This window comes from Rhinopithecus roxellana, chromosome 2 (genome assembly GCF_007565055.1).
Source record: "Rhinopithecus roxellana isolate Shanxi Qingling chromosome 2, ASM756505v1, whole genome shotgun sequence".
Classification (NCBI taxonomy): domain Eukaryota; kingdom Metazoa; phylum Chordata; class Mammalia; order Primates; family Cercopithecidae; genus Rhinopithecus; species Rhinopithecus roxellana.
This window is the reverse complement of record NC_044550.1, coordinates 44779989-44806620: the sequence shown is the minus strand read 5'-3', so window position 1 is coordinate 44806620 and position 26632 is coordinate 44779989.

Here is a 26632-nt window from a genome sequence, read left to right as displayed (position 1 = left end):
TATGTGCTAATTTACTTTTATTCTCCTCTAGTTAATAACCCATTCATTGTGGCTAATATTATTTTAATAAATGTTGAATTTTAATACATAGCCAAGTGCCAGAATATAATGAATGTTTAATAATTGTTTGCAAAATGAATTCACATGCATATTTTATTATAGTAATAATGTTCAGGTTTATGTACCTATATATTATCTTCTATATTTACAAATATATATTTAGTTGAAAAATCAAAGCTTTTGTGGACTATATTCTTTAAAAATAAAAAGCACTGAAGTATATTTACCTAGCACCCTCTGTGACAAACTATATCTCTATCCTGAATTAGTGCGTATTTATCTATGAAGGAATACATAGAGTTGAAATAGCTATTTTTCAAAATCATTTAAGGAAAGCATATAGAACTACTTTAATATAAATTGTGTTGTCTGTGAGACAGAGCCGTATTTTAAATGAGGCCACACAAGAGCAAGAATGTACCTTCTTTAATAAAAAAATAACAAAATTAACTAATCTTATAATGAGTAATTTTAGTGGTATTATATAATATTTTACATAACAGTTAAATAACTGTCTGAATAAAATCTGTGTGATTAGACAAAAGCATTGCAAATATATAATACATACAAATAATATTAAAGATTTTTAAAATATAAAAATAGGATACATCATAACTTAATACTTTAGATTTCATAAAGTTTTTTGTTACAGAAATTTCTCCAGTAAGGTTGAAAGTGAATGGGAACTTTCGGAAAGTCATGGTGTATTTATGATAGGAGCAATGGAAATGAATCAATGAAATATCTTAAAAAAAAAAATCTCCAAAGAAATAAGATCAAATGAGAAAATTCTCAGATGTGGAACAGAAATAAATTCTGGTGCATCATCCAAAAAGATCAAAGGAAAAGTTCTCTCTAAAGCAAACAGAGTGATATTTTTGTTTGGGTGCCATAACTTTTCTGGTAACTTTTCAGTCTTAATAAGAAGGTGTAAAAATCTCTCTGCATGACACAGAAACATCATTCCTAAACCTGAAGCAAAGTCACGTTGAGCAGAAAACAGTTTTAAAAAGAACTCAAAGAAAGATCAGACTCTTTGGCATATTGGCTCTAGATTTAAAGGAAAAGTTGCCCATATCAGTGTTTAAATTCTAAGAAAGAAGCAAAAATGTTTTAAGACTCAAGGATATTACACTTTTCAGAGCATTTATCATTTTGGTCAACTGAAAATCTTCATAAACTATAAGTAGGCAATTGTTCCCAAGCACATCAGTGCCAACAAAATTCTACTCCAATAAATTCAGGTTAAACTCCAAGAACAAAAACTTCTATTTTTATTACAGTAGAAATTAAACTACAGATGAACACAAATTCAGAAAGAAAAGTCCTGCTTACTTAGGTTTTACACATATGTTTAAGAAAATTGATGCAGAGGTAAGAAGTATTTTAAAATAATTGTTAACCCAATGTATTTGAAAATAGTATTTGACTTATCAGTATTCTGAAGTCAGGTTGGTATTAATTATAATTGTACCTAGTTTCTCAAAACCTCTAAGCAAATGACGTGTCTGAAATAATTATTTTTATTTTATAAAAAAAATCTTAGAATTTACTTAGAAATATCAAAAACATGTTATGGAAACTAAACTTAGGCTTTTATTTGAGACTAATATATGTGTATTTGGAACTATTTTAGAAAATTCTCATATGAATCTTGGCTGAGTAGGAACCAGTCTCGATTATAAAGTTTTGAATTACTTGATTCCAATATTATATAAACAGATTCTGGCTACATGGTATTTATTCTCAACCATGTCAGTGGCAAAAATTGAAAAAACAAAATAACACCTGTGCTAATGGTGATGCAGTAAAACTAACAATGTTAAATCATGCTAGAGAAAATACAACATATATATATATGTAATATATGTGTGTGTGTGTGTGTGTAAATATATATATATATTTCAGATGCTGTGAGTGAGTAAATCTGTCAGCAATAAAAAATGTGTTAGGCTATAATAGCCTGTAGTATTCTAATATTACCACTGAGAACAACAAGAAAGTTGGATAACATATTTATCTATTTCATTTTTAGAGAAATAAGAGAACTGTTGAAACAGTGAGAAGTAGAATGGCAAAGAGTTTGTATAGGGGAGAATCAAAAAGAAGGATTCTAAATTTTTTTCAGCCATTTATTTTCATGGAAATTTCTCAAATCTGGGAAAACACATGAGATCGAAAATTGTGTTCTTCATCCTTTGCCACAGGGTCACTACTGAAGGACAGTCAAACTGACAAAACTTTTGGTTATATTGTGGTGTCAGAGTAAAAAAAGAATTATCATTGCATAGGTGCTAAATCCATGATGGCTTTCTCCTGAATAAACCTGCTAAATTGTGAATATAAGAAGATTGGAAGCTAAGGCAAAAGCCAGTGAAACTAGACTTAATGTATTATCAAGCTTGTGGGAAAAATGCAGATATAAAAATAATTGCTACCAGAGCCCAGAAAACAGGATATTATTTTAAATATACAATTCTATACATAAGATAACATAAAGATGATGTATGTAAACTTGAATTAAAGAGAGTATTTTTCAAACTATAATCCAAATGACCGATTTCTATTTCTGATTTGTATAAAGCAATGAGGGTCTAGCTAGTTAAACAAAAAAGATGAACACTCTCTAAAAGAAGAAACTACCATTTAGACTCTACAATTTTATATAATATATATATTATATATAACATGAAAAATAAAGTTTGTGGTAGCACTACTGTATATCAGAAAAATTGGAAGCACCCAAATTCTTATCTAAATTTACATATAAATCAACATAGCCATAATCATATTTTTGAATAATATACATCAATGAAAGTGAACATGATACAATGGTAAAATAAGTATGAGTGAATCTCCTCAGCAGAAATCACACACAAATCTCATAAACATAACCAAAAGCAGATGTGCATAAACTGCATGAGTCAAACAACAAGGATTATAGATGCAAGAAGAGAGAAACTAAGTCTGAAAAGTAAGAAAAAAACCTTTATCCACTTATCAAAACACATTTGAATAAATGAAAACCAAATCATGAATTCATCATATTTGTAATACCAATATTTGCAAAAATTAAATACTAAATAATATACAAACTAATAATGAAATAAGTAATGAGTGAGCAGAATACTTGAACAGACACTTCACAAGGAGATGATATCCAATTTCTTATTTCATGCAAGGTAAAAAAACATTGAGATATTAGCATGCATTTATTAGACTGGCTAACAGAAAAATAAATATCCACTGGTAAGTCTTCTTGAGGATTTGCAGAAATCAGAACTCTCACTTTTGAAAGAGTAAATTGGATCAACTAGATTGGGGAAGTGCCAATATAGTATCTATAAAAATTAGCCCAGGAATTTTCCTCCTTGGTACATGCTAAACTAAAAGCATGTTACTATGTTAATTGAAAACATAAAAACTAAAGTTTATGGTAGCACTATTGCACATCAGAAAAATTGTAAGAACCCAAATGCTTATCTATAGTTTACAGATAAATCAACTTTGCCATAACTATATCCTTGAATAATTGACATTAATGAAAATGAACATGATACAATGGTACAATAAATATGAGTCAGTCTCCTCAGCAGAAATCATACACAAATATCACAAACATAACCAAACACAGACGTGCATTAACTGTATGAGTCTACATTTATAATGTTTTAAAAATATGCATAACTAAACTATGATGTTAGATGTCTAGATATTTTTACACTTGTGTAATTTGATGATTGAAGACACATGGGGAGCCCTCTGAATTACTTTAAATGTTCTTTTTCTTGATATGTGTGATAATTACTCAGGAATATTTACTTTGTGAAAATTTACCAAGCTCTTCATCTATGTGTTGCTTTCTTTTTATCTATGTATGTTACACATGTTACAATGAAATATTAAAATAATGCATGTGTTTTTAAAATTAACAATACAAGTTCTAGGGATCATTTTCAATTGTTTCCATCAAAACCACCTGTACTTTGACTCCAACAGATCTACTGTACAAGAAATATTGTAAGAAAATTTTTAGACAGAAGAAAATGATGCAAATGGAAATATAAATCTGCACAAAGAAAGAAAGAATATTGGAAACAGTAAGTACATAGAAACTTGTATATGCTTTTTATCAATTATTCAAATCTGTTTAACATATAACTAATTAGTTAAAAGATAGTAACTATATAGCATGGAATTTATTAAACACATATAAGTAAAATATGTATTAGCAACAGCACAACAGTTGGGAGAAGAAGAAAGAAAGCATACAATTATAAGGTACAATATCACTTACTGTTAGACTGAGAAATGTTAAAGATGCATGTTTTCAACTGTAAACTAATAATTAATATAACAAGGATTTTAACAAGCCTGTGAAAACGTTTAAAAATAATAAAAACATATTCAATTGACTCATAAAAGGAGTGAACAAATTTGAAAAAAGAACATATGAGCAAAATTAAAATTAGATGTAATCATAATGACAATAATCATATAAAGTGTACATAGTCAAAACATCCCAATTAGCAATATTCAAACTATATGTTGCCTATCAAAACCCTCTTTAAATATAAAATCAAAAATAAATTCCAAGTAAAATCTTGGTTAAAGATTTACAATGATAAACTTAACTAAACAAATTTGAAATTGCTAGATTAATATGAGATATAGTAGATTTTAGAGAAAAAAATTATCACTAGGAATACAGAAGTTCACTGCATGATTATAAAAGGGTAAACTAATTAAGAGGATGCAATCATCATAAACATTTATGCCCATAACAAATCTTTAAAATAAATGAAGCAAAATTCTATATACCTATGAGGAGAACCAGTAAATCTGTAAGTTAGAGTTGGAGATTCCAATACCCTTTGTATTAGCATTTTCACACTTCTATAAAGAACTACCTGAGACTGTGTAACTTACAAAGAAAAGACGTTTAATTGACTCACAGGACCAGGGGCTTAATAAGAAGTATGACTGGGAGGCCTCAGGAAACAGGCAATAATGGCAGAAGGGGAATTGGAAGGAAGCTGGTCTTGCCTTGGCAGAGCAATAGAGAAAGAGTGAAGAGGGAAGCGCTACACACTTTGAAACCATCAGAACTTGTGAGAATTCACTAACTCTCATGAAGACAGCAAGGAAGAAATCCTCGTGTGTGATCTAATCACCTCCCACCAGGCCCCTTCTCCAATTAAACATGAGATTTGGGTGGGGAAACAAATCCAAACCGTATCACCAGTCTTCTCTGTATTTCTTCAATTTGTATGTCAACCTCTCTAGTAACATAAGGGGAATTTTCATGGACTATATTTTCATGGACGATGTTCTCTATATTGGCCCTTTCTGAATCTCATGTCCTTCTCATATTGCAAAATACAATGATCACTTCTCAGCAGTCCCCAAGTCTTAACTCATTTCAGCATTAAGCCAAAAGTCCAAGTCCAAAGTCTCATGTGAGACAAGGAAAGTCCCTTCTGCCTATGACACTGTAAAAAAAAAAAAAAAAAAAAAAAAAGTAATTACTTTCAAGATACAATGGGGGTACAGGCATTGGGTAAAGTGTACTCATTCCAATTAGGAAAAACTGGCCAAAGAAAGCTACAGGCCTCATGCCATGCCAAAACACAGCAGGACAGTCATTAAATCTTAAAGCTCCAAAATAATCTCATTTTACTCCACGTCTCGCATCTAGGGCAGGCTGATGCAAGGGGTGTGCTACCAAGGCCTTGGGCAGCTGTGGCTCTGCAGGGTACAGCTTCCTTCCCCTAGCTGTTTTCACAAGCTGGTGTTGAGTGTCTGTGGCTTTTCTAGGTGCAGAGTGCAAGCTGTAAGTGAATCTATCATTCTGGTGTCTGAAGAATAATGGCCCTCTTCTCACAGCTCCACTAGTCAGAGCTCCAGTGGAGCCTTTGTGTGGGTGCTACAACCCCACATTTCCCTTCTATACTTTCATAGTAGAGGTTCTCCATGACACTTCTGCCCCGGCAGCACATTTGTGCCTTGATATCCAGGCATTTCCATTCTCTAAAATCCAGGCGGAGGTTCCCAAACCTCAACTTTTGCCTTCTTCATACTTGCAGGCCCAACATCATGTGGAAGCTGCAAAGGCTTTAGGATAGTACCCTTTGAAGCCATGGCCTGAGCTGTACCTTGAGCCTTTTTAGTCCCAGATGGAACTGGAGTGATTGGAATGCAGGACACCATATCCAGAGGCCGCACAGAGTAGTGGGTGCCCTGAACCTGGCCCACAAAACCATTTTTCTCTCCTAGGCCTCCTGGTCTGCGATGAGAGGTGCTGCCACGAAGGTCTCTCGCGTGCCCTGAAGACATTTTCCCCATTGTCTTGTCTATTAACATGTACCTCCTCTTTACTTATGAAAATTTCTTCAGGCTTAAGTTTCTCCCCAGAAAAATGGTTTTTATTTTCTACCATATAGCTGGGCTATACATATTCCAAACTTTTATGCTTTGCTTCCCTTTTATATATAAATTCCAGTTTCCAGTAATCTCACTGTTCACGCATATGAGTATGTGTACATGCTCAGAACAGCCAGTTCACCTCTTGAATGCTTTGCTGCTCAGAAATTTCTTCTGCCAGATGCCCTAAATCCTCTCTTTTAAGTCCAAAGTTCCATAGATCTCTGGGGCAGGGCAAACTGCCACCAGTATCTTTGCTAAAGCATAGCAACAGTCACCTTTACTCCAATTTCCTGTAAGTTTCTCATCTCTATCTAAGACCACCTCAGCTTGGACTTCATTGTCCATATCACTATCAACATTTTGGCCAAAGTCATTCAACAAGTCTCTAGGAGGTGACAAACTTTCCTTTAAGTTTTCTTCTGAGCTCTCCAAACTGTTCCAATCTCTGCCCATTAGCCAGTTCCAAAGTCACTTCCACATTTCAGATATCTTCACAGCAATTCCCCACTTTCCTAGTACTTTTCTGTATTAGTCCATTCTTACACTGCTATAATGAACTACATGAGAATGGGTAATTTATAAAGAAAAGATGCTTAATTGACTCAGTTCCACAGGCTTAACACGAAGCATGACTGAGAGGCCGCAGGAAACTTATAATAATGGTGGAACGGGAAGAAAGCACATCTTATCAAGGCAAAGCAGGAAAGAGAAAGAGAAAGGGGAAGGACATACGCTTTTAAACCATCAGATCTCATTGAGAACTGACTCACTATCATGAGAATAGCAAGGAGGAAATTAACACACATGATTCAATCACCTCCCACCAGGCCCCTCCTCCAATTTGACATGAGGTTTGGTCAGGACACAAATCCAAAGCATATCACTATCTCTCAGTTGTACATAGAACAAGTAAACAGGAATCAAGAAGACTAGAGAAGACTTGAAAAACACTATCAAGCAACTTGGTTTAACCGACTTTATAGAAGATACCATAGAACAACAGCAGACTATACATTATTTCCATGTGTACACAGAATATTTACCATAGTATGAACCATAAAATGAATATCAATACACATAAAAGGATTCAAATCATAAAACATGTTTTCTGACCACAATGTGATTAAATTAGAAATAATATTAGAAACTAGAAAAAAATAACAGTAATATCTCTGGACATTTGCCAAGTATTTGGAAAATAGATAGAAGTATATAAAAAAAACTGAATAAAACTCTTCTAAATGACCTAAAAACACACTTTTATTCATGAGTAAAAAAGAAAATTACATAACAATTAGAATCTAGCATTGAAGCAAAATGAAAGCAAGACACTGAAATTCTCAGAGTGTACAAAATTGGTAAGCTAGACTTCATCAAAAATGACTTCTGATATTCACAAGGCACTATCACATAATTAAAAGGCAAATCATAGCCTTGGAGAAAGTGTTTGTATATCATACATCTCATAAAGATCTTGGATCCAGAATATATAAATAACTCTCAAATCTTATTAATAAGAAAGCAACATTGTTTTTATTAAATGGTAAAATAGTTAACAGACACTTCTCCAAAGATGCAGATGGCAAATCGGCACACAGAAATGTGCTTGACATCGATAGTTATGAGCGAAATGCAAATTAAAGCCACTGTCCTATTAGAAAGGCTAAACTTGAAAGCACTGACCACATCAAGTGTTTGTGAGCATGTAGAAAAACTGGAATCCTCATATACTGTTAGTGGGAATGAAAAATAATGCAAATATTTTGGAAAACAGCTTAACAGAACCTTAAAATATTAAATATATACTTACCATCAATCGAGCTATTTCATTTCTAGATATTTGCCCCCCCTCAACCACAACAATATATATTATACAAAGAATAGAAAATCAATGATTATAGTAGCTTCACTTATAATAGTTTCAAACTCACAACAACCAAATTTCTATCAACATTTGGATAAATAAATAAATTGTGGGATATTCATACAATAAAATATTCTCTTAGCAATAAAAACAAACTATTGATATCCTCAAAAATATGTGTGCACCCACAATGACTATTGAGTGAAAAAAATAAGATCTTTAAAAGGTTCATCCTGATTACAGAAAATTCTAGAAATAGTAAACTGAGTTTTAGAGACAGAAGGTAGGTTATTGATTACCTTTGGACAGTGGGAGGGTCAGACAGGAATAATTACTGAGTAGCATGTGAAAACTTTTAGAGATAACGGATGCTTGACTATCTTAATAGTGGTAATGTTTTGATGCATAAATACATATGTCAATACTTAGCAAGCTGCATACTATATAATTACAGTTTATTGTATGTCAATTATATCTCTTCAATGTTGTTAAAAGAAGTAAATCATCTGTACTTAAAATTTAAATGCAAGAGCATGAATTTCTTCACTGTTACTAATGGCAAAAAATAAAAAATAAAACAAAACTGAGTAACCATCAATAAGGAAATATTTAAGAAAATTGTGATTTATGTAACTTGCCATATAGTATGTAGCCCCTAAGTCAATGAGCTCTTCTTAAATGAGAAAAATCAAGATACAGAGATTAATATAAAGTGTGACTTTTTTTTTGAATAGAAAAATAAAAAGTAGTCATGACATATTAACACATACATACTTTAAAAAATATTTTTTAGCTAGTGAGGAAATAACTGGCTAGCCCAACATAAAATTAAATCAGAAGAATTAGCTGGAAAAATGTTAAAGTGATTGCTGGCTATGACTCCTGGTGTTTTCAACACAAATAGGTGTATGAAAGTTAATCTATTCATATTTTATTTATTGCTACAATTTTACTTCTGATGCTTCCAAAACAGCTATATCTGTCTGTATTAGTCTGTCTTCATACTGCTATAAAGAACTGCTTGAGACTGGTAATTTATTTAAAAAAAAATCTAATTGACTCACACTTCTGCATGGCTGGGTTTGCCTCTAGAAACTTATAATAATGGTTGAACGAAAATGGGAAACAAAGCACCTTCTTCACAAAGTGGCAGGAACGAGAAGGGCAAGCAGAAGAAATGCTAGATGCTTATAAAACCATCAGATCTCATGAAAACGCATTCACTATCATGAAGAACAGCATAGAATAAACTGCCTTCATGATCCAACTACTTCTGCCTGCTTCCACCATTGACATGTGGGGATTATGGCAATTACAATTAAAGGTGAAAGTTGGAAGGGAACACAGAGCCAAACCGTATTATTCTGTCCTTGGCCACTCCCAAATCTCATGTCTTTTTACATTTCAAAACTAATCATGCCTTCTCTACAGTTTCCCAAAATCTTAACTCATTTTAACATTTACTCAAAAAGCCACAGTACAAAGTCTCATCTGAGACAAGGGAAGTCCCTTCTGCCTGTGAGCTTATAAAATCCAAAGCAAGTCAGTTACTTCCTAGATACAATGGGGTACAGGCTTTAGATACATAGTCCCATTCCAAATGAGATAAATTGACCAAAACAAAGGGGCTACAAGCCTCATGCAAGTCCAAAATACAATAACGCAGTCATTCAGTCTTAAAAGTTCCAAAATGACCTCATTTGACTACATGTCTCACATCCAAGTACACTGATGCAGGAGGTGGGATACCACCGCCTTGTGCAGCTCTGCCCCTGTGGCTTTGCAGTATACAGCCCCTCTCCTGGGTGCTTTTGTGAGGTGTCCTTGAGTATCTGCGACTTTTCTAGGTGTACTATGAAAGCTGTTGGTGGATCTACCATTCTGGGGTCTGGAGGTTGGTGGCCTTCTTATAGTTCCACTAGTCAGCACCCCAGTGAGGACTCTGTACTGCCCTAGCAGACGTTCTCCATGGAGGACTCTGCCTCTGTAGTCTCTTCAGTCTGGACATCCACGTGTTTCCATACATCCTCTGAAATCTAGGTGGAGGTTCTCAAACCTCAATTCCTGACATCTGTGTATCTGCAGGCCCAAAACCACATGTAAGCCACCGTGGCTTGGGGCTTTCACCCTCTAAAGCAATGGCCTGAGCTGTACATTGGCCACTTTTAGACACAGCTGGGATGCAGGGCACCAAGTTCAGAGACTGCACAAAGCATCAAGTCCCTGGGCCTGGCCCACAAAATCATTTTTCTCTTCTCTCCTAGTCCTTCAGGCCTGTGATTAGAGGGCTTGCAGTGAAGACATCTGACATGCACTGCAGACATATTTTCCATTGTTTTGGTGACTGACATTTGTCTCCTTGTTACTTATGCAAACTTCTGCAGCAGGCTTGAATTTCCCCCCAGAAAATGAGATTTTTTTTTTTTCTATTGCATCATCAGGCTGCAAATTTTCTGAACTCTTATGCTCTACTTCCCTTTTAAATGTAAGTTCCATTTTCAAACCATATCTTTGTGAATGCATACAACTGAATGGTTTTAAGAGCACCTGATTCACTTCTTGAACATTTAGCTGCATAGAAATTTCTTCCACCAGATATTCTTAATCATCTCTCTAATGTTCAAAGCTCCACAGATCTCTAAGACAGGGGCAAAATGCCACCAGTCTCTTTGCTAAAGCATATGTAGCAATAGTTACCTTTATTCCAGTTCCCAACAAGTTCCTTATCTCTATCTGAGAGCATCTCAGCCTGAAATTTATTGTCCATATAACTATCAGCATTTTGGTCAAAGCCATTCAACAAATCTCCAGGAATTTCCAAACTTTACCACATCTTCATATCTTCTTCTGAACCCTGCAAATGGTTTCAACCTCTGCCCATTAGCCAGATACATTTTCAGGTATCTCTATAGCAGGGCCTTACTCTCCTGGTACCAATTTTCTGTTTTAGTCCAGTTTCACATTGCTATAAAGAACTGCCCAAGACTGGGTAATTTATAAGGAAAGAGATATAATTAACTCACAGTTCCACATGGCTGGAAAGGACTCAGGAAACTCAGTCATGGCGGAAGGCAAAGGGGAAGCAAGTGCTTTCTTCGCAAGGCAGCAGGAGGCAAAATGCAAGGAGAGTAAATGCCATATGCTTATAAAAAATCAGATCTCATGAGAACTCACTTACTATGATGAGAAAAGCATGAGGAAAACTTCCCCCATGATTCAATTACCTTCACCTGGTCCTGCCCGTGACACATGGGGATTATAATTTGAGGTGAGATTTGGGTGGAGAACACAGAGCCAAATAATATCACTGTCCTATATATAGAGTTTACTCAAAGCATATAACCATGTCTTATAAATTTTTGGTCTGCACACTCTTATTAGGTCTCATTCTGACACTCTCATCTCATTTATAATCTATAGCATTTCCTGATTTATGAGAAAAGCTGCTGCCATGAGTGGCTTCTTGTCTTTGCTTCTTTTGAACTTCAGTGTTTTCCCCATCACCACATGCAACATTTTTTCTCACACTCCTACAACATGTCACATACACAGACTGTCGAACACATTCCATCCCTTCTGCCTAGTGATTTCATTTTTCTATGAATGGATACTTCTATGGTTCTGAGTATTTGTTTTTAAACAAATAATTGTTTTATTCAAAATCAAATTATTGAGGACCCATGAAAGACAGAAAATGAAAATGTTGCAATGTGATATTTAAACACAAACTTACCTGACATTAATATTTCAAATAGCACCTCTAAATTCACCAAGAGAAAAAGTCTCTGATATTGTCCTTCACTATTTTTCACGTGTCATTTTAAGTAGAGAAAGATGATGTTCACAAAAAAATGAGGAGAACTATTTTAACTTTGGTGACAAAATGTATACTTCAAATTATATTTTGTTAATTTTAAACTTCTGGCACAATTTACCCTTGTCTCCAATGATAGATTTGACTAGTTAAAATCAATAATAAAACTCAAATTTAGAACCTTACTGAGTCATTGAATCAAAGGGATTAATTACCGTACTCCGAAATATACTAGGTTATCCAAGGAATTAAAACACCTCTAGGGAAAAAAAAAAAAAAAAAAAAAAAACAAATAAATGGAAGCTCAAAGGAAGACATACAGAGTCTCAAGTCTTTCAATTAGTAATCTTTCTATGGAAATTTTAACTGTATTTTATTGGGGAGGCAAAAATTACAAATTTTTGAGTGTATAGGGAAGTCAGTGCCCTGAAACCCCAAGTTATTTAAGGATCAACTGATATATACTGTATATTCAACTGTATATATATCTATACACACACACACACACACACACACACACATACACACACACACAGAGACACACAGTTGAATATGCTCCCTATTTTTTTTCTCTTTTTTATACTTCCCCACCATTTAACTCTTCCATCAAACCCTTCTGCCCCTTTTCCTTACCTGATAACCATTCTATAACTTCTCAACTACCATGGATCTTTCAGTATATTTCAAAACATCTCCAGACATAGAGAAAAGTTATTTTAAAGCATTATCCAAACAAGATTGTTATAAATTTGTTTTGTCAACTGTTCTTAGAAATATCACATTAATACTGATTGACAGAAATTCAGGGGCCAGTGAAGACCCCTGTAGAGTTCTCTTAAATTCCTCACTGTATGTCACTAATAATTCAGCTTATGTAAGATCAGACATGAACCAAGCAAGAGTGTCAAAAATATTGACAAATTTTTAGATGTGGTGTTTTTAAAAATGTAATCATGTCATAAAATTGTGCTTATACCACATCATTTTTTAAAAAAGAAACAATAAAGGCTTATGTGGTAGCACAAAACAATTGGTATGCAACTTATCCTTATCCAAGTTAATTCCAAATATAAAAGTTCATGCAACTTATACTCAATTTTTTTTTTTGAGATGGAGTTTCGCTCTTGTTGTTGCCCAGGCTGGAGTGCAATGGCACAATCTCAGCTCACTGCAGCCTCCAAATCCTGGGTTCAAGCAATGCTACTGCCTCAGCCTCCTGAGTAGCTGGGATTGCAGGCACCTGCCACCATGTCCGGCTAATTTATTAATTAATTTATTTATTTTTGGTATTTTCAGTAGAGACAGGGTTTTATCATGTAGGCCAGGCTGGTCTCGAACTCCTGGCCTCAGGTGATCCACTGGTATCAGCCTCCCAAAGTGCTGGGATTATAGGTGTCAGCCACCGCAATCCACCTCAAAATTTTTTATGTTGAAAAAAATAATAAGAGACAGAATTTTAAACTCTCACTTATATTTGTACTTCTGAAAACAAAGGGTCTGAAGTGTTACTGTGTAATTTTATAATTATATTTTGTTTTCCCTAATTTATACAATTCATTGCTCATATTAATTTTTTAAGAAATTGCAAACAGAAGCTATTGTTATTAGCCAATAATCAGTTGTAACTATTCTAATCACATTAAGTTTTTCTTTATTTTCAAGAAAGCTATAGAAGTTACATTTTACATGCTGTTTTAACTCTGGAAAATTTCACACAATTTTGTCAGACAAACAAACTATTTCACAAAATGTTGCTTGTATACCTGCCTCATGGAGAAATGCCAGTATCCTTTGCAAATCTGAGAGAAGATTTGCAAATAATTCTTATAACTTTCTCAATATTAAGAGTTGTTAGCTGTAGAAGTGTCTACCCTACAATGATAAATGGCAAAGTGATGGTGCACACAATGGCAGAATGATTAGTAGCCTGAAGATGCACAGGAATGTAGTAGGTCATCATTTCCATTTTTATTAGAATTCTTTTTTCCCCAGAGCATCATTCCTTTCAGCATTAGCCAAGTTGCTTTTGCACTCTAAGTCCTTGTGCAGATATAATTTCCATGTCACACAGTGCTCCTTTTGTGAACAAAATTTAATCCAGCAGTATTTTTAAAGTGCTTTCACACTTATTTTTCCCAAAATGATCATATATTGTGACTAGAATATAAAAATATTTTTTATTGAAAATGTATAAAGCATTATGAGTCACACTCAAACTGATTGAAAAATTATGTACTTTGTAAAACACGTTGAATGTCAGTTCATGATTCCTATTCTATCCTATTTGGTTTTTAAAAATTATTTACTTATTTATGGTTTGTTCATTCATTTGTTCATTCATTCATTCGTTGGATGTAACGCATCTAAAATTAAGTATTTTGAAAACGAGAAATTAATGTCTGACATGTAATGAATAGAAATTCAGCAAATGACCATTTTTTCCCCATTTATTACATTATTTTCTCCTAAAAAACAGTCTCACATTAGCTCCGATCTTGCCATGAACAACTGAACTCAAATAAAGAGACCTGTTTTCTAAGTCACGGTTTTCACCTCTTCTATGTGAAATTAAGATGTCGTTTCACTGGGGTGCTCCTATAATTCCCCCACTGGTCCTAAAATGTATAAGAAATTATGAACATTTTATAAGACTAGGGACCATTTTTTCTAGCATTGACCTACTGCATGTAATCTAGGCGTGAATGCAGTTTTGTTTTGCTTAATTATCTTAGCATGACTGAAAATAAGCAGAGTCATTGGAAGTGGATTTAAATATTAGCTCCGTGATTTGTAGATAAATGTAATTTTGCAATTTTTTTAACTTTGTATTTCTTCCTCTACAAAATGTGCATTTATAATATCTAAATGTTGAAAGAATTAAATATAATATCTGAATGTTGAAAGAATTAAATAAGATTATGTATGTAAAGTGCCAACATATTTTGAATTCCCAGGGAATCCATTGAATAGTTATTTTCACAGCCACTCAACATACCTCATCTATAAAACTAACTAAAATTGCCTCTCAGGAGTGAAAACTGAATGTGATTGTGTATGTATAGATGACACATAGACTAAACATTGCTAGATGACTATTGATAATTGTTATTCTAAGAAATATCAGTGTGGTCTGAATAATAAAACAGTCAACATCATTTCAACTTTTATGTGTAGAAATTTTATGCATACCAAATAGGAAAATTGCCTATATTTGATAGTTTTTTATGTGAATTAGACAACTAACAACACTAATACTATAACTATATAATTTGTTACGTATTGTCATTTAATCTAATTTCTAGGCTTATAAATATTAGACACCAACACTATTAGATTAAAATTTTTCTTAAATAACATTTGACTGTTTGGGGGTTACTGCTTTCAGTATATAAATGAATCGTTCTCTTGATGCTTAAAGTTCAAATTTTCATGTCCTTTTCTGTGTTAAATTAGTTTATAATAATATATTTAGCAGAAGCATTTTGACAGTTGTTTCTTTATTAAGATACACTCTCTTCATACCTTCATCAATCCAAGGAATTATAGTATTACCCTCCAAGTCGATAACACAGAATAGGCAACACCATTCCTTGTTAAAATAATGTTCTTAGGGTGCCTAGTAAGGCACATCCTTATGAGTAAAGTCAATAAATAGTAAGGTATTGTTGGCAATTATGTGCTTAAATTGTCTCAGTAGCATTTGTGTTGTACTTGCCTTTCTACTTTATATTGACTAGTATCATAGTCTATTCAGAAAGACCAAATGGAAATAATCAGAAATAACTCTACTCAGGAAAATAGTAAATAAAAAACAATACAGCATTCCTTGAAGGATTGCAGAGATTAGTGCCACCATTAAAAATTTCCAATATGTAAGGGTGATGATTTCTGCTACATCCTCAATCTACTCTCCTATTTGGCCTGTACAGAGAAAGACAGTAAATTATCATAAGTTTAACTAAGCGGTGACTCCACTGGTAGCTGCTCTACCAGATGTGTTTTCATTGCTTGAGCATATTCGTGCATCCTCTGATACCTGGTATGTAGCTATTGATCTGTCAAATGCCTTTTTCTAAATATTTGTTTATAAAGCTTCATACTTGTTTACAAGCAATTTGCTTTTAGCCATTAAGGTCAGAAATAAACTTTTACTATCCTATTTTAGTGGTTATATCAACTCTTCAACTCTGTCATAATTTGGTTTGCAGAGATTACCTTTCTCTTCCACAAGACAATACACTGGTTCATTACACTGGTAACATTATACTGCTAGGGTCTACTGAGCAAGACGTAGGTAGCAAACACTCTTAGACTTATTTGTAAGACACTTGCATGTCAGAGGGTGGGAAATAAAGCCAACTAAAATTCAGAGACGTTCAACCTCAGTGGCGTTTCTAGGAGTCCAGAGACATAAGGCATGATAAGATATGCCTGGTAAGCTTATTTGGATTGTGGAGGCAACATATTTTTCATTTAGGTGTGTTACACTAGTCTATTTTTCACATGACCCCAAAAGCTGACAGTTTTGAGTGGGGCACAGAGTAAGAGAAGGCTCTGTAACATGTCAAGGCTTCTGTGCAAACGGCTGTGCCACCTAGGTCATATGATCCAAAAGATCCAATGTTTCTTAAAGTTCAGTTTTCAGACAAGCATGCTGTAAGAAGCCTTCGGCAGGCACCTGTATGTAAATCACAGCTGAGGACTTTAGAATTTTGGAGCAAGTTTCTCATGCCATCATCCGTAAATAAAACTCTCCTTTTTAGAGTTAGCTCTTGGTCTGCTACTGGACCTTAGTAGAAACTGAATATATGGACACCAAGTCAATGTGTGATCTGAGCTGCCTATCAAAATTCAGTGTTATCTGACCCACAAAACCATACAGGTTGGGGGCATGCACATAAAAACTCCATTATCAAGTGGAAGTGTTATATATTGTTATATATATATATATATATATATATATATATATATATATATATATATAGATGATCAGGCTAGAACAAGCCCTGAAGGCACAAGTTAGTTACATGAACAAGGGGCCCAAATGTTCATGGTTTCCACTCTTGTTGCATTGCCTTCTCTCTCCCAGTCTGAACCTATGGCCTTATAACGATTATCCTACAATCAGTTGACAGAAGAAGAGAATAATAGTGTTCTACAGCTATCACTTTAAAATGCTTTTAGATCTCTTCTCTCCTTCTTTCATATGAGATAATTTCTTTTCTCTGACTTCAAGATCACATATCTATTCTTCGACAATGTCTAACAAGCTGTTGGTGATATAAGCACATTTTTCATTGTGAACACTAAGTTTTACACACAGAAATTCATTTTGGGTCTCTATATATTTGAAGTTTTTATTTAATAGGTATAATCCTCCTCTAGCTTATTAAACATATTGTTGTCTCTGTCATTTTTGGGTCTTATTCAATTGATCTTGTTTCACCTCAGTATATGCCATATTTATGTGCTTTGTTGCTTGACTAGTAATTTTTCATTTGATGCCAGATATTGAAAATTTTACTCTGTTGTGTGCTGAATATTTTTGCATTCTACAAACATTTTGAGCTTTGATCTATGCCACAGTTAAATTACTTGCAAGCAAGTTTCTTGTGTTGATGTCTTCTTCATGAGTTTTAATATGTAGGGCCAGAGCAACATTTACTTTAGGGCTAAATTGTCAGCTCCTATTCTAAACACTCTGTGCAATACCCCTAAGAAGAATTATAAGGGTTTTCATGCTCACTTGTGGGAAAAACAATTATTTCTTTTCTTTTGTAATTTTGGTGTATTGTTCCCCACAGATCTTTTGGATGGCTCGTCATCTCTTTTTCTATTTTCTCCTCCTCTTTTTTATTCTCTCTTTATATTTCTCCCTCCCACCTCTTTCCTGTTTCCTGTTTCCTGTTTTATATCCCCTCCACACCCCCCCCCCCCCCCCCCCCCCCCCGTTAACTGCAGCTTCCTCTTAGACTTCAGACTGTTGATTTTATTTGCTCATTTCAGGAACAAATCTGGGCTCCACTTCCTCCCTCCTGTATCACAACTTGGATATTTTCTCTAGCAGATAAACTGAGTTAATTGTAGGATTTGGCTCTTTTGTTATCCATATCTCAGGGATGATTGCCTTATTGCCTGATGTTGTTTTATTGCCAACATCTTGAAAATGGTTGACATACTTTGTGGTTTTGTTTACTGCTTTTAGAGCGGAAGAGAGATGCATTTCCCACCACTCCATTTTAGCCACATGAGTTTAGCATGGTTTGTAAAGTTTATGATAAAAATTGTGTGGTAAATTCAAAAATTTCAGTATCACATTTCATTATGCAGTCTGAAATCCTTCTGGTATTTAAAGATGAATAGATTTAAAGAATCCATGAGTTATCTTTATTGGGATCAGTGTGTTTTAATTTTGGCTAAACAAATGTTTTTTTCTTAAAGAAAATGGAAATTTCTACTAAGATGTTCTCCTTTTAAAATAAAATTATTTTTAAATGGTTCAGTTACGCTTTTAAGTTTCACACTGTGACCATAAACACAAATTTAAAATGTCAAACTGTCTCCATTCTTATATGCCCACTTTTTTTTTTTTTTTTTTGCTACTCTACTTATCTGTATTTACTTTGTATCAGCATTAGTAGTACCCAGGTTCCATCAAGTATGAACCAATTGAATAACAGTAATCAATATAATATAAATACATCCTAAATGTAATAAAGCATGATTTAGAAAAAAAAAAAATTCTTATGAACGGGTTTCATGGAAAGTAGGTCATTTTTTTATTTGCCGGATAGTACATTTTTCAACATTTGTAAAGCTTGTTCTGCTGGCAGTTAATTAATGGCCCCAAAATACAGAATATAAATTACTGTTCTTGTTGCATGGAGCAGAGAAACATCTGCTGGTTATTAACATAACATTTGAATTTGACAGAATTTAGTTCTGGTTTATAAAGTTTATTATAAAAATTGTGTGTGGTTAATTCAGAAGCTTTAGTGTTACTTTTTATTGTGATGTCTAAAATTATTCTTCTGAAAGTTATGTATTTTTTCTTTTACAATTTTAAAAGTTTGTATTTATTTTTTTCTTTTTTTTTTTTGAGGCAAGATTTCACTCTGTCACCCAGACTGGAGTGCAGTGGTGCATTCACGGCTCACTGCAGTCTCAACCTCCATGACTCAGGCACCCCTCCTACCTCAGTCTTCCTAGTAGCTGAGGACACAAGTGTCTCCCCATGTTGCCCAGGCTGGTCTCAGAGTCTCAGACTTCTGAGCTCAATCAATCCTCCTATTTCTGCCTCTCAAAGTGCTGGGATTATAGGTGGGAGCCACCATGCCCAGCAAAAGTTTCTTTTTTGAATAATTTTTGACATTTAAAATAAGGTTATTAAAACCACAAGCTATACACCTGTGAGATCTATTTGGTTTTTAATTTATTTTAGTTATTATTTATATATTTATATCATTATCTTTGCTGATGAGTTGTAAGATGACTTAATTTTGCTCGTTTGCAAAACTCTCAAGACTTCCTAAGGAGAGCTCTTCTTAGAGAATTCCATCTTCTGTTATTGGTGTCCCTGTTGTATCTTATATTACTGATACTAAGTACCTCCATATAAGCGTGGCCTTCTTTATCTACAGCAGGAAAAAAAGAAGGAAAATACTAATATGAATAGTTGCCTTTTAGAAAATCTTCTTTCCTTTATGAAAACTGTTGACAGGATGACCAGTTGTAAGACGTCAACAGTAAAAGTCAAAGACGAAACCTCACAAATATTTCATAGACATACTATTGCCTTCTGTTACTACTAATTTGAACTCTGTTCTAGGTACAATATGCAATCAATGATAACATTTAAGGATATTATCAACAGAGGCAGGAGAGAAAAATTTGTGTTTTCACTCAAGGGTTCTATCTGGCATTCTTAACATTTTCTTGAGGTATTTGCCCCTAATATACTAGAAATATGCAAATACTATGACCATTTAAGAAATATATGAGTGTTTTCAATATTCTGGAGCCATACTCATATTCATACTCATATTCATAAATGACTTTCTATAATGTTTATCTGCTATTAATCTAAAAAAAATACTTACCTGTTATAAGTTGTTGCTAGAAAGGGAAAACATAAATAATCACTTCATTATTTGACAATAAGATAATTGCAATTGAAGCTGAAATGCATTGAATGTTTTTAAAGATACATTTCTCAAGATTTAGGTGATTTTTAAAAAATTAGTTCTCTCAGCTAAAATTACAAGTCATGAAATCATATAATCAAGGGAAGCAAAGTTTAAAAAAAGCCCAAGATTCACTTTAAATCAATATATCTTTTAAACGAGACACCCAGGAAAAGTTATCTCAATTCTATTTCAGGGTTTTCTAATTTGAGTCCCTTAATATTGCATATTATGCTTCTTCTTCCATTTATTAGCCAACTTATGAAAGTTTAGATCACCCTCTTTGTCACATTTTCAAACAACCATTGTCAATTTCTGCTTCTGAGAAAATGAATTAGATGCACATAATCTATTCCTTCTACTAAGTGCAATTAAAATTCTTGTACATTACATGTAAAACCAATGTAAGAAGCGTCTCAAAAGTGGAAAGAAAAATGCAGATCAGTTAAGGAAATCAGGACCTGAGGAATCATGATGGCGCTGAGTTTCCGGGGTTTTGTTTTTGCTTCGTTTTTCTACAATGTGTAGTTGAAGCTGCTGGTGAATCAGAATAGCCAATGGACACAGATAATAAAAGTCCTACCAGTACAAAGAAAGTAATCAGGAAAAGACAATAAACTTTTGTATGATAATTGTTTTAATCTAGTCCAATACTGCATGGAAAACTGGGTATCAGACACAATGAAACAATCAAATACTGAATGGTGATCTAGATCTCTACCCTGTCAATGCTGTAGAGAGGTGGCCCAATACTCTGCTTTTACTATCAAATAAGACAATCGAGGTGCCAGAATTTTCCACCCTGAGTGCAAGTAATGTTGTGCTTCTTTTCTGGGAATCAGTGGAGACCACAAAAGGAACCTGGGGCCCCACTTTCACTAGCAGTAAGGTGTGCTCCTTCCCCTTACTTCTTGGGTAGTTTAAGGCGATGCCTAGTGGAGAGTCAGGATTTTCACAATTGCCTATCGGTAATGAGGCCATTCTCACTGTAGTGCCAAAGAAATTCATGTAGGAACTAAAAACTCCCACTCCTGCAATGTGGCAACAAGGACCTCCTCACTGGGGTGCTGATGAAAGTAGAGTGAAAAATCTACATCTGTTTGATAGTAATAAGGCAGAGTTCCCCTTTCTCTTGCTGTAACAGTGTTAGAAAAAGCCCTTTTATAAGGGCTTCAACAAAATACAATCTTATAACAAAATATAAAATGTCAATATTTAATAAAAATCATTATATCAAGAAATAAGAAAATCTCAAAATGAAAAAATCAATAGGTTCCAACAAAAGATGACAAATTTTTGTTTTATATAACCAAGATTTTAAGACAGTTATAATAAGAAAGCTCCAAGAAACACTTTAAAACATGCTTGAAACAAATGAAAAAAAGCCTCAACAATAAAATGAGAAATCACATCAAAGAAATGGAAGCTATAAGGAAGAACCAAAAGAAGAATGTTGGTACTGAGTAATGCAATAAACAAAATAGAAACCTTTTTGAATGGGATCAACAGAAGAATGGAGAAGACAGAGGGACGAATCCATGAACAGGAAAATAAGACAATATCAATTACCTAATCTTAACAAAAGATTTAAACTAGACTGAAATAAATAATAACGGAGACTCAAGGATCTGTAGGACAATAATAAGAATGTAATATTCTAACGTTTTCTCTGTGAAAGCCCCTGATATGATAATGAAAAGACAAGCTACAGATTGGAGTAAAATATTGCAAGCCACATACCTGATAATGGACTAATACCTGGAAAATATAAAAAAGAAAACTCTAAAAAAACAGTAGTAAAAAACAAACAAACAAAAAACCTACTTAGGACAATTATTAAATGAGCAAAAGACATGAAAAGACATTTTGTCAAAGATGCCTGACACATCTGTAGATGGAAAATAAGCATATGAAAGGTGTTCAGAATTGTTAGCTATTAGGAACATCCAAATTAAAAACCTGTTAGAATTGCTAAAATAAAAAATAGTGATACCACCAAATGCCAATAAGAATGCAGAGAAAATGGATCATTCAGACATTGCTGATGGGAGTGTAAAATGGTGCAGCCACTCTGGAAAGAAGTTGAGTAGTTTCTTAAAAACAAACATGTAAACATATAAACCAACAAAAACCATGAAATTACCATACAACCCAGCTACTGCACTCTTGGGTCTTTACCCTAGAGAAATTAAGACTTAAGTTCACAGAAAAACCTGTGCATGCATTTTTGTAGCAGCTTTATTTGAAGTAGCCCAAAACTAGAAGTAACCAGTTTGTCCTTCAACAGGTGGATGATTGATCAAACTGTGTTGTCTCCAAAACGTGAAATACTACTATGCAAAAAAAAAAAAAAAAACAAAAGAAACAAACAAACAAAAAAATTTAAGCCATTGACATGCACAATAACTATGATAAATCTCCAGATAATTATGCCTGTGAAAAAAAATGCTAAAAGTTTATATACTATTATAATTCCAATTATATACCATTCTTGAAATAGCAAAATTATGGATATGAATTACAGAAAATTGATTAGCAAAGATTTAGAGGGTGGTATGGGTGAGAGAGAAGAAGGTGTTGTTTAGAGAGCAAGGTGAGAGATTCTTATGATAATGAAAATTTTCTGTATTTGACCATATCAACCTTACTATCAGGTTGTGATGCTATACTGTAGTTTTTTTTTTTTTTTTTTTTTTTTTGAGACGGAGTCTCGCTCTGTCGCCCGGGCTGGAGTGCAGTGGCCGGATCTCAGCTCACTGCAAGCTCCGCCTCCCGGGTTCCCGCCATTCTCCTGCCTCAGCCTCCCGAGTAGCTGGGACTACAGGCGCCGCCATCTCGCCCGGCTAATTTTTTGTATTTTTTAAGTGGAGACGGGGTTTCACTGTGTTAGCCAGGATGGTCTCGACCTCCTGACCTTGTGATCCGCCCGCCTCGGCCTCCCAAAGTGCTGGGATTACAGGCTTGAGCCACCGCGCCCGGCCTATACTGTAGTTTTATAAGATGTTAGCACTGGAAAAACTGGGTAAAGATACACAGAATCTCTCCATATTATTTCTCACAACTGTAAGTTAATCTCTCTCTCTCTTTCTCTCTCTCTGTCTGTCTTTCTATCTATCCATCTATATATGTATATATGTAGATGTATTTATTTGTAAATTTTTGCATGTATTTCATATATATATATGAAAATGTTTGAAATGAAAAAAGAGATACACATATTGACCATTGTTCAAATGCTAATGTGAATATCTGTTTCTGCTTTTCATTGACTTCAAAATATATACAATAAAAATATTTTTCTCTCTGTTTTTTGTTTTCTCTTATAAAAGGAGTTATCCATTTGGAGTTTTTGCAGTATACTTGAAGAAAAATGTTTACTATAAAGAGTTACTTACTTTTTCAGCAGACAACAAATACGAAACATTGTGTTGAACCTGTGACTTCAGATTTAGTAAAGAAGAACCAGTATTTAGCACTATTTGAATCCAGATAGTTTTACTCTAAATCTCAAACTCTTAAGTATATGGTTTATACCTTCACTCTATCATCATTCGTATTTTGACAAACTTACAAAATATATATCTACTCTAGAACTATCTATTGAGTTTCAAACCCATAAAACAGCTTCCTTTTTTTTTTTTTTTTTTTTTGAGACGGAGTCTCGCTCTGTCGCCCGGGCTGGAGTGCAGTGGCCGGATCTCAGCTCACTGCAAGCTCCGCCTCCCGGGTTTACGCCATTCTCCTGCCTCAGCCTCCCGAGTAGCTGGGACTACAGGCGCCTGCCACCTCGCCCGGCTAGTTTTTTTTGTTTTTTTTTGTATTTTTTAGTAGAGACGGGGTTTCACCGTGTTAGCCAGGATGGTCTCGATCTCCTGACCTCGTGATCCGCCCGTCTCGGCCTCCCAAAGTGCTGGGATTACAGGCTTGAGCCACCGCGCCCGGCCAAAACAGCTTCCTAATGAATATAAAATAGCTACCAAAATCTTAGATGTTAAAGCTGGACTCATCAGAGTATCAGAGTGGACTCAAATATCAGACTGGGTTTATATCCCTGCTCTATCAGTTACTAGCTGTGTAACTTTATATGTGTGTGTATGTGTGTGTGTGTGTGTGTGTATATATATATATATATAACAATTTCCTTATGTATAAAAGAGGTGAAAAATTACTACTATTATACAGGACTTTTGTGGGAGTAGACTTACTATACGTTAAGTACAAAGTGCCTAGTGCATAATGCTATATCAATGTGAATTATTTTCGATATTGTATTATCATTATTAAGAGAAGTAGCTACATAATTATTTATTATATCCCCGTTTTCTCCCTGTACTTTGCTTTCATTATTTCTGAAGTCAAGGAGTGAAATGATCCTTCATTTAGTGTCCAAGTAAATCTTGAGCATTAATCTTTGTATGTTCCATTGTGGCATGTAATCAATCTTTAAATATTGTATTTATTTTCTTCTTAATATATCTGGAAGGTGTTCTCTTCTTTAAATTATATAATGTTAGCACCATTAGGTTTCAGACAACAGGAATTAATATTTCTTCACTAAATATTGCACATATTTCAAATTGGTAGGAGGCTCTGAAATCAGTCTTAGGAATTTAAGAAAATAGGTCAATTTTAGGGCATTGAGTGATAGAAACTTCTCAACAGCATCCTGGGGTAACTACCTCCAGAATGAATGAATGAACTCCACTATGCATGGGTTCTAATGTAGACAAAATGCCTTTAGGAGTTGGCCAGTTCCCCGGAGATATGATATCAGGGGCTCAAATGTAGTTGTATTTATTTACAAATTAAGTGCTCAGCATCCTTGATAAAGATTGTGTGTGTGTGTGTGTGTATGTTTATTTTGCTTTCATTTTTGATACTAGATAGAGACATCTATAACTCTGTGGGCAGTGTTTACAATCCCAATCCGAAAACTCTATGGTGGTTAAGAAAGGTGTTCAATTGGTATCCAGTGAATGGGCCTTCCTCATCTTCAGATTGGGAAGACTTTTTCTGTAATATTTGTACTGAGTGAAACTTTCTCTTACTCGGGGCCCTTTCTGTGAGGTTCTTTTGCTTACTGCTTTTCAAAAACTCCCTGTCACCCATATACCAAATATGATTCCTCATCTAGTCAGTGACTGTAAGTCTGAACAGATATCAAACTTAGACAAACTGGATCTTTCAAATCTACCCACTGAGAGGGTTCTACTTTTCCAGTGCCCTTTATCACCACTTTCACTTGAGACTATAACACCAATAAAATACTGTCTGCTTTCCACATAGTAAAGACTAGAGGCGGAAGTTCTTACATATGAAAATGGGATGGAGTTGTCTCAATGGCTGTCTGGGAAAGTTTTCATGCTGTACTTGCATACACATGAGTCATCAAGGATGGCACTTCTTTCTTCACTTTTAGTGCTCTTTTAACACATATTCCGCAACACTGGATTGTCAATGGATATTGATCATAATAATCGATCATTCTTTATTTGATCTGTTTATTTTCAAAGAATACAGGGTGACTTCATGCTTTAGCAAAGGAATCTCATTAATACAGTATATCAGCATGCCATCTTGTGAGATCGTGAACTTCTCAGTGTTGATATGATTAAGTTGAGACACTGAGCAAGATAATTAATATTGATAAAGATACTTTAGCAAGAGTATACTATTATGTTTTCTAGATAAAAGTGCCCTTTACATATTTTCTATTCAAAAAATGGAGTAAAAGCATTCCTTAATGTGGCATCCATACTTATTTATTCCAATTAAGTACCAAGTCTGCCATAACAGCTTAAATTTGAAATACTTAATTAAACTTCTTCACATTCATTACCACACTTCAAATTTCATGCTTTTTGTGATATAGATAACTTAGAAAATAAATCAGGATTTGATGAAAATCACAACGAATATATATTTCAAGTATTTGATGGTATGAACAACCAATTGAAAACCAAGTTTGCAATAACAGTTTAAATTTGAAATGATATTTGATTAAACTCCTTAAAATTTGTTATCATACTTCAAATTTTATCCTTTTTCTAATATAGATAAATTAAAACATTAATCAGGATTTGATAAAAATCACAACAAAGGTATATTTCATGTATGTAATGGTCTGAACAACCTGCATGGTGAACTTCAAGGATATATAATACTGAAGGAATTTGACACTTTCTAATAGCTTTCCCTAAGAGGAAATAAGGTAACAAAGGAGCCAAGAAATGTTTCAGAGTTCTAATTTGAAGAACATAGAGCTGAGCATAGACAACTATAACC